Raw genomic sequence first — 12322 nt, forward strand, 5'->3', positions numbered from 1 at the left:
TTAATTTTGTGTATTGTGTAAGAAAGTGGTCTAGTTTCAGTCTTGTGCATGTTGCTGTCCAGTTTTCCCAACATCATTTGTTGAAGAGACTGTCTTTTTTCCACTAGATGTTCTTTCCTGCTTTGTTGAAGATGAGTTGACCATATAGTTGTGTGTCCATTTCTGGGTTCTCTGTCCCATTCCATTGATCTTTGTGTCTGTTTTCGAGAAACATAGATATTTAATATATGTCAGGATCATGGTAAGTGCTTCCAGGAAGAATTAAGTGCCAATAAAGGGGATAGGAAATGATGGGAGCAATGGGGTGGGGAAGAGGGCAGCACTATTTTAGATGCCATGGTCTGAGAAGGCATTGTGAGGAGGTGACTTTTGAGCAGAGACTTGAATGAGGTGAGAGAACCAAGGCATGGGAGGAGACTCCAGAGAAAAGCAGGTGCACAGATCCTCAGGTGGGCATGTGCTTTGCCTGTCAGAGGAAGAGCACAGTAATGGCAGAATTGAAATTCAGAGAGTAGTACAAGATGAGGTGGGAAATATACCCACAGGATGTTTCATGAAGGTCTTATAGATCCAAATGAGGACCTGAGAGTTTGTTTGTTCCAAAGAAGCCACCGAAGAGTTTTAAGCCTTTGAATGAAATGGTCTGACTTTCCTTGGAAAACATCACTCTGAATACCGTGTAGAGATTATACTGCGGGGAAGGCATGGACGGAGTTGGGACACAGTGAGGGAATTCTGCTGTGGTCCAACTGGGAGATGAAGGTGCAGCCATACACTTTCTCTGTACTTTTCTCTGAAAGTGTGGTCCCTGAGCCAGCATCATCCACATCACCTGGAAACTTCTAATGCAAACTTCCGGGCCCCAACCCACTCATCTACCTACATTTATTAAACTTCTGGTCCCTTACATATCCCCTCGTTCTCAGAAAATAACCCTCACTTCCTACTTTGCAGGGAGAATTAGAAAAGGGAATCCATTGTGTAAGAATTCTTCCATTTCCCATATCTATAAAATTATTTCTTTCCAGTCTATTCATACTAAGGACTTATCCCTCCTTCTAATTGTGGTCTCTCCATCTTATTTGTGTTTATTGTTCACGCGTGCTCAAATCTCTACCAACATGCTAAAAATAATTTTCCCCACCTCGACCTCCAGCCATCACTCTGATCCAAAACTGAACAAACTCTTTGAAAAGTTGCTACATTCATTCTCTCTACCCTCCAATCCCTCTCTCCTCCCCAACCTACTTGAACCTGGCTTTGGCTCCCACCATTACACTGAAAGATCTTTCACCAGGTTCCAGATCATCTCTTGCTGTTAAGACCATAGAAAACATTCAGCCATGTCACACATGTACCCCTGAACTTCATGTTAAATTATTGGAATACTTTTGTACCAGTTTTATAAAGAGCTGCCACCCAAACCCCACCCCAATACATCCTCTCTCTCCCTGTCTCAGACCCTCCTGCTTAGATCCCCCTCACCTAGTAGCTGAGGGGTTAATGCCAGGCACAGCAAATGCCCTCCTCACCCAACTCCCATATCAGCCATTCTGATTGGTTTGTATACTATATACTTTAGTATAACCCATCTCAGCTAAAATCACAAAACTTCCAGGCTCCTTCTTGACTGTTCAGAATCATTTAACACAGTGGACTATTTGAAACAGTCTCTTTGATTTCTCTGATGACACACTCTTGATTTTCTTCTTGCACTTTTCAGTTTCCTCTACTGCCTTTCCCCATTGACATAACCTTTACGTGTTGATATTGTTCTGGACCCTCTTCTCTTTACTTTACTATCTCAATAGATCTCACTTATTCTCACCTCATTTCTTTAATTATTATCTGTATGCAGATGAATCCCACATTAAATGTTTAACCAAGACCTCTCTTCTGAACTCCAGACCTGACTCAAATATCTGTTTAGCAAATCATTTGGATGTCCCATCAAATCTACAAATGTAACATGCATGAAATTGACTTTCTAGCTCTTAGCTTCCCATCTGTTCCTTCTGCAGAGATGGTTCTACCACCATCTACCCAGATGCACAAATCAGAAAGCTGGGAGTCATCGGTAACTCCTCTCTCTCCCTCACTACCCCTTCACTACCCCTCATTTTCCATCAGTTACCATGTCCTATTTACTCTCTTTTAACCTACATGGGATATATATTAAATCCATTCCGTTTGCTCCCCATATCCCCTGCCGTCTCTGGTTCAAGCCACCATCGCCTCCAACCTCACTGATTACAGTGGGCCTCTTGTATTCCTGCATCCACATTTGCCTCCCTCCATTCTATTTTCTCTAAAGCAGCCAGAGTGATCTTTTACAAAATGCAAATCTGATTAAACCAATATATCCTGTTTCACTCCCCTGGAGTTCAAAATGAGGTCACATTCCTCTTAATGTTCAAATCAGATGAGTTAGAGCCTTCAGCTTGTCTGCCAGGTGTGATAACTTCAGATTCCAAAGGTTCAGATGGTCTTAATAAATAGAGCTGGAAAATCTGCTTGACTCTCAGTAAAATGCCAGATTGTACTAGTCCTCTGTCCTTGGGTAGTCCTTCTCCATTGCTGCATGATCTGTAGTGACCAGGTACAAACGTCCGCCAAATAACCCAGAGTAATCCTTACCCAGTGAAAGAAAGTGTTTTTAAGGTCTAAGCCCACCAGTGTTTCAGTTCTGGAGGTAGGGGGAAAGAATCTTTACAAATGTCATAGCCAGCTATGATAGCTCAATGCCATGGTAGGCCTGGGACCCAAATGTTAGAGCTCTTCCCTTATTCAGCTCTTTTAGTTCAGATACATGGACAAGGAGTGATGGTGGGTATCAGAATCTGCTTACATTTCCCAAGGCAAAGCCTTAATGCCTTTGTGAATTTATGCACGGAGATTGATTTGCTTGTGCTCAGGCCTGAAGGCCCCAATGCAAAGGATATTACCAGAGGCCAGCAGCCTGGGCCCCAACACTAATCAGAATGCACCTGAAGCCTAATGAGTTAGGGTATAGTCTACCTCTTTCTGAGAAAGATCATTTTTAACCCAAATGTCCCTGACACTCTCTAATTCCTGTCTTGAGTAGGGGGTCTGACTACTAATTCAAGGTAGAAACACAGGAGAATCCCAGGAGCTACCCTCTCCCTGAATCACATCTAATCAGCCACCAATCCTTGATGATTCTACCTATGAACGTCCTTAGAATTCAGCGCTGACACTTAGTTCAAGCTCTTATTTGTTCTTTTACCATTTTAATCAGTTCCTACAGGTCACCTTGGCTCGACTTCCAATATAACCTCCATATTGCACTCATTGATCTTTCTAAAATATAAATCTGATCCTGCCTCTGTTCTGTTGAAAGCTCTTTAGTTAATCCTCCATGTATCTTTTGCAAGGATAGGATACTTAATCTGAGATGCAAGCAGCAGGAGTCAATGGATGGGCATCAGAAGAATTGTGAATCATATGCAAAATTGTACATGTGCATTTTCCCAATGAAATAGCTCACAGTTTTCATTGGAGTTTCAAGGGAATGTATTTCCACAGAAAGGCTAAGATCTACAGCTCAAGCTCAAGCTGTTTAGCTGGGATGAAAGGGATTTTCATGACCCGGTCGTTGCTTACCTGTTCGGTCTTATCATCCACATCTCTCTCCCTGCCACCCCTCCCCACTCAATACTCCAACAATGTACAACTGCTTATGATTCCTAAAACACACCGGGCGATTCTATGCCTTCATGTGCTTTTGCGCATACCACTCCCTCTGCCTGCAGTGCCTCCTTCCTTTATTTGCTTTTGTCTGCTTGTAAAATTTATCTTTCAAGATCCAGCTCTGGCAACATTTTCAGAGAACTTTTCCTGGTTCCCTCCTATGAAGAGTTAACCACTCTGACTTGTGAGCCGCCTCTCTTTTTTTGTACAGGTGTCTGATTTGGCCCACCCTTGTGTCCGTAAGCAACTGAAATATGTTAAGGAGACATTTTTGTTGAAGTACAACATGTGTCCAGAAATGTGCAAACCGTTTAAGTGTGCGGCAGCTCTGTGATTTTTACAAAGTGCATACACCAGTGTTAACCGTCACTCGGATAAAGGAAAGGAATACTGCCAGGGTCCCGAAAGCCCTCTCGTTTCGCCCCCCGTCATTATCTAACCTCAAATGTAACCACTGTTCTGATTTCTTCTTCCATAAATTAGTTTGCCCATTTGAAGATTTCCGTGCCTCGTGTCCAGCTTCTTCGCTTCGACATTCTGTGTATGAGACTCATCCATGGTGTTTCTGGTAGCAGCGGGTTTGTTCACTGCTGTGTGGTATTCTTTTGTGCAATTTGCGTTTCTTTTTCTACCACCGATAGACATCTGAATTGTTTCCATTTTTAGCTACTAAGAACAGGTCGCTATGAACATTCTTATCCATGTCTTTCATTCACCTTACATATACATTTCTATTAGGTATACATCTAAAAGTAGAATTTCTGGGTTATAGGGTATGTGTGTATTCAGGATACTGCCAATACTGCTCTAAAGCTGTTGGGTAAATTTATACCCCCAGCAACAGTGTTGGAGGGTTCACGTTGCTGTACGTTGTCACCATTACATGCCCATTTCAGTTTTTTTTTAAATTTTTTTAATGTTTATTTATTTTTGAGAGTGTGTGTGTGTGTGTGTGTGTGTGTGTGTGTTTGAGAGAGAGAGAGAGAGAGAGAGTGGGGGAGTGGCTGAGAGAGAGGGAGACACGGAATCCAAAGCAGGCTCCAGGCTCCAAGCTGTCAGCACAGAGCCACACTCGGGGCTCAAACTAATGAGCCATGAGATCATGACCTGAGCCAAAGTCGGACATTCAACCAACTAAGCCACCCAAGTGCCCCGATTTCAGTTTTTAAGCTTCAACCCACTTTGATGACTGATCACTGAGGTATATACTATACTGAATTTTATTTCTTTACATATCTGTCTACCCTCGTCAACACTGATTTCCTTGAGGCCATGGGACAATGTCTCATGCAGCATTGGGCACCAACGTGTACAATGCCAGCACACTCGGGTGCTGAGGAAGTGTTTGTTGAGTGAACAGACTGTTGGAGAAGTGAGAAGGGGCTCACAAATCTTCCTAAAGGCAAAATCAAGCTTTTGAGGTAAGTGAGTGTCTATTTTTGCCTAACTTTAAGTCAAGTCCTAGTCATTAGATTTGAGTGTCCATCCACTGCCAGTATTATTGTTCTGGTACCTTCTCAAGGGCTCACTAGCTAGGTACTTCATAGCATTGACCAGGAATGTATACACCAGGGCTGTTGACAATTCTAACCATAAAGTTAAAGACACCTTGAAATATAATTGTATTTCCCTCCTTTCTGGCAAAATCACATCTAAGCCACCCGCAGCAAAGAAGAAGCTAATCCTTGTTTAAAGATGCTGATCTTTGTTTAAATCCTCGATTAAAGAAGTTAATTCTTGTTTAAACCTTGTGGGTTTGATGAACACCACTTCTCACAGATATACGTTCACCAGGATAGCTTTAATAAAAAGGAAAGGATAGTAAGTGTTGGCGAGGATGTGGAGAAATTAGAGGCCTCACAGACAGCTGGTAGGAGTGTAAAACAAATGGTGAGGCTGCTATGCAAAATGGTTTGGCCGTTGATCAAAAACACAAGCCTAGAGTTACCACAGGATGCAGACATTCTACTCCAGCCACATCTATAGAACTGAAAACACATGTTCACACAGAAGCTTGTACATTCATGTTTATAGCAGCATTATTCAGAATAACCAAAAAGTGGAAACAGCCCAAATGTCCATCAGCTGATGAATAGAATTCGTAACAGTGGAATACTATTTGGCCATGAAAAGGAATGAAATACATGTTACAACATGAGTGAATCTTGAAAAGATTGTGCTAAGTGAAATAAGCCAGACACAAAGGCCACGTATAGGGCCATCTACATAAAATGTCCAGAATAGGCAAATTCATACAGACAGAAATTAGGTTAGTGGTAGCCAGAGGCCAGGGGAAGGAATAATGGAGATTGATTTGTCCCAGGGAGGGACCGATAATGGATACACATTACTTTTGGGGGTGATAAAGTACTAAGATTAGATAATGGTGATGGCTGCATGACTGTCAACATATTTTAAAAAACACTGAATTGCATACTTTAAAAGGATGAATTTTATGGTATATAAATTATATCTCAATAAAGCTGTTATACAATATTTTGAGCTGTTAAATTTATTTTTTTTACTTTAAGAAGTAAAATTTACAATTTACTTCTTAACTGAACTGTTTGCTATAAGCTTGTACTGCTTGTGCAATTTCAAAAATACAAAGGTTTCAAAAATACAGGTGACCCTTGAACAACATGGGTTTAAACGGGGGGGGGGGAGGTCCACTTATAAGCAGATTTTTCAATGAATATAGTACAGTAATGTGAATGTATTTTCTCTTCCTTATGATTTCCTTAACATTTTCTTTTTTGTAACTTGCTTTATTGTAAGAATACAGAATATAATACAAATACCATTCAACATATGTGCTAACCAAGTGTTTCTGCTATTGGTAAGGCTTCCTGTCAACAGTAGGTCATTAGTCACTAAGCTTGGGAGAGTCAAAAGTTATACACGGATTTTCTACTCTGCAGGGGAGAGTGTCCATACCCCTAACTCCCAGACTGCTCAAGGGTCAACTGTATATTTAATTATGATTTGTATTTTTTTCCCTGTAAAAAGGTTGCATTAACGTACTTCTCCTGTATTATTGCCTCTTCTTTTTCTCATTGAACCGGGCAGCATCATCCTAATGAACTGGCCCCTGCCTTCTTCAGGTGGATGTCAGCATAGCATTCGTGAGGATTGTCACCGGCTCTAACTCCAAAGAATGCCAAGGAATATCATGTGCAGTAGGAAAGGGCTGGCACAGGCATTTGGTTCAGACCAGAAGAACCCAGGGGAAAGTTTGCTGTTTCCTTCCCTCATTGTCCTTTGGAAGCAACGTCTTAATTGAATATGACTAGCCTGATCAAAGTCCCCTTCTACTTCTTCTCTTCTGGTCTTTTGGAGAGGAAAATACCAAACAAAAAGTAGGTACATGAAACATGGTATTAGAGTATGTACCGTCACCTTCGACAGCTTTTAAAAATTTTGTCTTCCCCTTGGTTTTTTTCCTTGCTCCAATGATTTAAGAAAAAAAAATTTTTTTGTTTTTAAATTCCTCTAATCCTGTGCTTCTCAAAATATGGTTCCCAGCCCAGCAACACCCACATTACCAGAGGAATTGTCAGAAATGTAGATTATTGGCCATGGGAACCTGCACACGCCTGCACTGGGACTGGGACCCCGGGGCCTTAAGTAGCCCCCCTCAAGGTGATTGCGAAGGCTGCTGGCCTTTTAGCACCCCTGCTCCGGTTTCTGCTTCTCTCTCTCAGCCATCAGCTTTTCAAGCCTAATGCACATTAGTAAGGCGCCACAGATCTGCTGAGTCACCCTCCTTTTCCTTCCTTTCCCTTACCCTAACCTTCACCACTCTGCCTGGATCCTTTCCTTAGCATATTTCTCTGCATTTTCTCTTCCATCTTGGAATCCAACTGCTCTTTCCCAAATCAGCAACTTGGGTTTCTGTCCTTTCCCACCTATCCGGCGACTGACAACATGCCCTACTTAAGAATCCCTCACGGCATTGCCTGGGAAGAAAGAGGGTATCACCAAAAGAGGAATTTTTGTTCGAACATTTGTGGTACTTATTTTTGTAAAAATAATTGTGCCACTGCTATGGAACAGAGATTGACAAACTCAAATGTGTAAAGGGGAGTTTGTGATTTTTAAAATGCATGTTTCCAGGGGCGCCTGGGTGGCTCAGTCAGTTAAGCATCTGGCTTCAGCTCAGGTCATGATCTTGTGGTTCATGGGTTTGAGTCCCCACGTGGGGCTCTGTGCTGACAGCTCGGAGCCTGGAGCTGTGAGATCATGACCTGAGCTGAAATCGAGAGTCCAATGCTCAACCAACTGAGCCACGCAGGTGCCCCGGTGCCACAGGTGATTTTGAAAGTGGTGGGCCTTGCCCACTTTGAGAAACACTGGCTAAAGCATGAGCTTTATGTTGGGACAGGCCTTCCATACCTCTTCCCTTTGGAGAGTCTACGCTCACTGGAAATGTATACAAGAAAAAAAAAAGTAACACAGGACCTGTATCTTTTAGTAACATTTTCCATGTCTTTAGTTTAGCAACTGAGTGCGAAGTACTGGAACAAATGACTACATTTTTGGCCCCATAAAATAGGGTTGCCCAATTCCAGCATTACCATTATTTTGGTCTGGATAATTCTGTGCCGTCCGGTGCTTTGCGGGAGGTTTACAAGTATCCTTGGCCTCTACCCACACTATGTGTCAGTAGTACCTATCCCCCAAGTTGTGATAACTTAAAAATACCCCCCAGACATTTGCCAAATGTCCTTGGGGGAGCAAAATTTACACAGGTTGAGAACCATTGAAATGGGAACCTTAAGTGAAGAGAATGTACAATTCATACAAGTAACTCTATGGAACATTTGAATGCCTGTGGTCAAAGTATTTTTGCGTTTACATTAGAAATAGTGTGTAACTTCTAAGGGTGTTCAGTTACAAACGACAGTGTTTTAAGAAATCTGAAAAAAAAATCTTATATCACTACAAAATATGAAGCATATCGCTAAAAGTAACATGAAGAAAGTTAAGGTGGACACATGAAAATGTAAGTGGAAAAGAAAGTTATCTCAGCTGATGACCACCATGTAAGAGGGCAAAGAGGCAGTATGGACCAACAATAATAATATCAATACCATACTGTATGTTAATACAGTAGGCGATATTGACAAAACATTTGTGCCAGGCGTATTGTTACTTCTGAGAATGCAGAGGTGAGAAAGAAAACAAAGTAACTGCCTTCTCTCATAAGGATCAGAGTCTAGTGGGGACTCAAGGGCACAGACAAATAATTACAACATTGACTGAATTAGCATTAAAAGGGCAGTACTGGAAAAATTATGATAGCAGTATCTACTCACTTGTGGTAAAATAACTGAAAATTTTAAGAGACTTTAAAAGCCTTACTGTGTGAGCAGTATAGTTCACACCCAGGCCAGGTTTCTGTCATCCTGACAGAGTTAATATAATTCAGACGGACGTACCCCTCTTTTGATTGTAAATAAACATGGCATTAGTTTATTGGGTGATTGAAATTGAAGCAGCTGGACTATTTTGACAAAATGATCAGGATAAGTAGTTCAATTACTCACTTTACTTGTCTGTGAAGAATTCAGACGGCTGTGGTCCAATGAATTAAGTGAATGTTAACTTGGGAGATTTGTGTTATTAAAATATGTTAATATTTGATACAGCTTTAAAACCAAGGTCTTGGGAGAAAGCGTTGTCCATTTATAGGCACACCTCATTGTGTTGCACTTTGCAGATACTGTGTTTTTTTTAAAAATTGGAGGTTTGTGGCAACCTTGTGTTAAAGCAAACAGCATCTTCTCATTTCATGTCTGTGTCATTTTGGTAATTCTCACAGTATTTCAAACTTTTCATTATATTTGTTACGGTGTTCTGTGATCAGTGATTATGACTCACTGAAAGCTCAGATGATGGTTAGCAATTTTTAGCAGTATTTTAAAATTAAGGTACATACAGTATTTTTTAGACCCATTACTGAACATTTAATAGACTACGGTATAGGGTGAACATAACTTTCACATGCACTGGGAAACTAAAAATTCGTTTGACTCGCTTAATTGCAACGTTTGCTTTATCGTAGTGGTCTGGAACCAAACCCACAGTATCTCCAAGGTATGCCTGTATACACATATGCTCTCCTACTGGTTTGCTGGGAAAATGCTTTAATTTTCTTGTTTCTTCAGTGATCCAATTACCCCAAGCTACTGCATGGCTCTGGGTTAGAAAAAAAGGTTAAATAAGAAAAAGACAGTAAAGGATTAAAAATCCACATAACCATAGCTGCAGTACCTTTTTTGTCAAGTAGGAATCAGACAAATTTGGTTTGCTGGGCCCATGGCATTGGACTGGGCAGGACGTTAGACAAACGATATGATTTGCCTTAAAATTTATTGGTCTTCCTGGACTTGCTGACCTGAGTAAGCAACTGTGAACACATTCAAACACCAAGGAAATGGGGTTGGGATGACTGTACATAGGAAATGAGAGTGTCGACAGCTATGCATATTCGCAAATATTTCTAGTTCACCTGGCTTCCTGCTAGGCATTTGATAGAACGGAGCCCTTTGGCTGAATGGGATCATGTGACTCTTTCTGGCCAGTGAGGTTTGAGCATACATGTGGCATGGCTGGCTGGGGTATTTGACAGCTAGAGATACTCCCTAGTTCTTTTCCTTATAATAATCAGCAACACATGAAATATGGTTTTATCAGCCTGAATCTACTGAATGACTACTGTGAGCATAGCCCTCTGCTGAACCTTGATGGATGTATATCATTTGTCTTAAGCAGAAAATTGGCAAGCTTCTTCTGTAAAGTATGAGTATTTTAGGTTTTGCACACCATACTGACTGTATCACAACTACTCAGCTCTGCTCTGCGTGGCATGAAAGCAGCCATAGGAAATATATACGTGAATGGATGTGGCTGCAGCTCAAAAAAGCTTTACAAAAACAAAAGGCCACTTGGCCTTGGGACTATAGTTTGCAGACCAGACCCCTGCTTTAAGTCATAGACTTTTTAGGATTGTTACTGCAGCATAACCTAGCCCATCTTGATATACTGTGGGCTGTGAGATGGCCCCCCAAGTGAGAATCTTTGTCATCTGTGTTATCTTTCCTGCTCTCTCTTGATAACCTTTCCTTTTTCCTTGAAAAGCCTAACTTAGCTGACCATAACTGCTTCCATAACTGTTACTGATGTGCCAATGAAAGGCAGCAGTGGCCTCTCCTCACACCTTCTCTGGAGCCCTCTTCAGCTCAAACCTGAATCATTCATTAGAGGTCTCGGTATCATCGGTTTCTGTACTTTAGAATCACCAGGAGGAGGTGTTAAAAACAGATTGCTGGGCCCCACCCCTGGGGTTCCTGACTGTAGGTCTGGAGAGAATTTGTCTAGCAGACTATTTCATGTCTGATCTTAAAGACATTGGTCCAAGGAATAAAGCAGTGCTTTTTTTTCTTCAAACTTCAATTTGTATGCACACATCAGCTGAGGAGCTCGTTAAAATGCAGATTAATACAGTAGGTCTAGGGTGGGGCCTGAGATTGTGATAGTGATAGAGGTCAGGCTGAGTACACTGAGTTGCAGGGGATATAGGATTCTAATCTTCCTTTCTAGCCTCTAGGTGTAGCAGTGCTAAACACAGTGCAGGTGCTTCAATCTTGAATAACCTTAGGTCAATATTGACTTGTCACACCTTACGATTTTGTTAGCAAACTCTGTTGGTTCTATTATCACAATACACAAAGCAACCAGCCACACATCACCACCGTCATTGTAACACCCTGACCTTGGCCACCACCACCTACCTGTGGGCCATATTTCAAAAGCCTCCTAATTGGGCCCCCAGATTCTGCTCTTGCCCCACTCTCCCTCTTACCTCTAATCCACACTCACGGTAAATTCTTTACATAGCAGCAAGAGGATTTCTTTTAAACACAGGTTGATTACATCACTCCCCTGCTTAAAACTATGTGTGCAGCGACTTCCCATTTCACTCAGCAAAGGCGAAAGTCCTTATGATGGTCTGGCAGGCTTCATAACACTGGACCTCTCTTAGATCTTTGGCCTTATCTACTACTCTCTGCTTCAGTCACTGTGGCCTGCTTGCTGTTCTTGAACCCACTGAGCACACTCCCATCTCAGATCCTCAAACTTGGGTGTTGCCTCTACCTGGAAAATTCTTGCTCCAAGATAACTATTGGGCCTCCTTCCTCACTTCCTTCAGTTTGGTCTCAAGTGAACGGTAAGACTTTTCCTACTTTTTCTTCTGTATCATTTCAATATCTGACATTTTCTTTTCCTCACGTGAAATGAAGTTCCACAAAGATCTTTGTTTTGTTCACAGTCTCTAGCACTAAAGAGTTCTTAACACATAGTAAGGTGCTCAATAAATATTTGAATGAATAGGTAACATACTTTGCAGCTAACTGGAATATTTTAAGGCTGGAGGCTGCTGTTGTTTCCCTAGGCTCCCTCAGGATACACTGTTGCCAGCCAGTATTACTCATTTTATTCCCCAGGGAATAGTGGGTTTGGTATATAATACTTCTCAAAATCCGTTTTCAGAGAATTGAAATTATAAATTGGTCATTTACTGTTGTCATACATTATGCGGCTGAGA

This window comes from Lynx canadensis, chromosome D1 (genome assembly GCF_007474595.2).
Source record: "Lynx canadensis isolate LIC74 chromosome D1, mLynCan4.pri.v2, whole genome shotgun sequence".
In the NCBI taxonomy this organism is placed as follows: Eukaryota; Metazoa; Chordata; class Mammalia; order Carnivora; family Felidae; genus Lynx; species Lynx canadensis.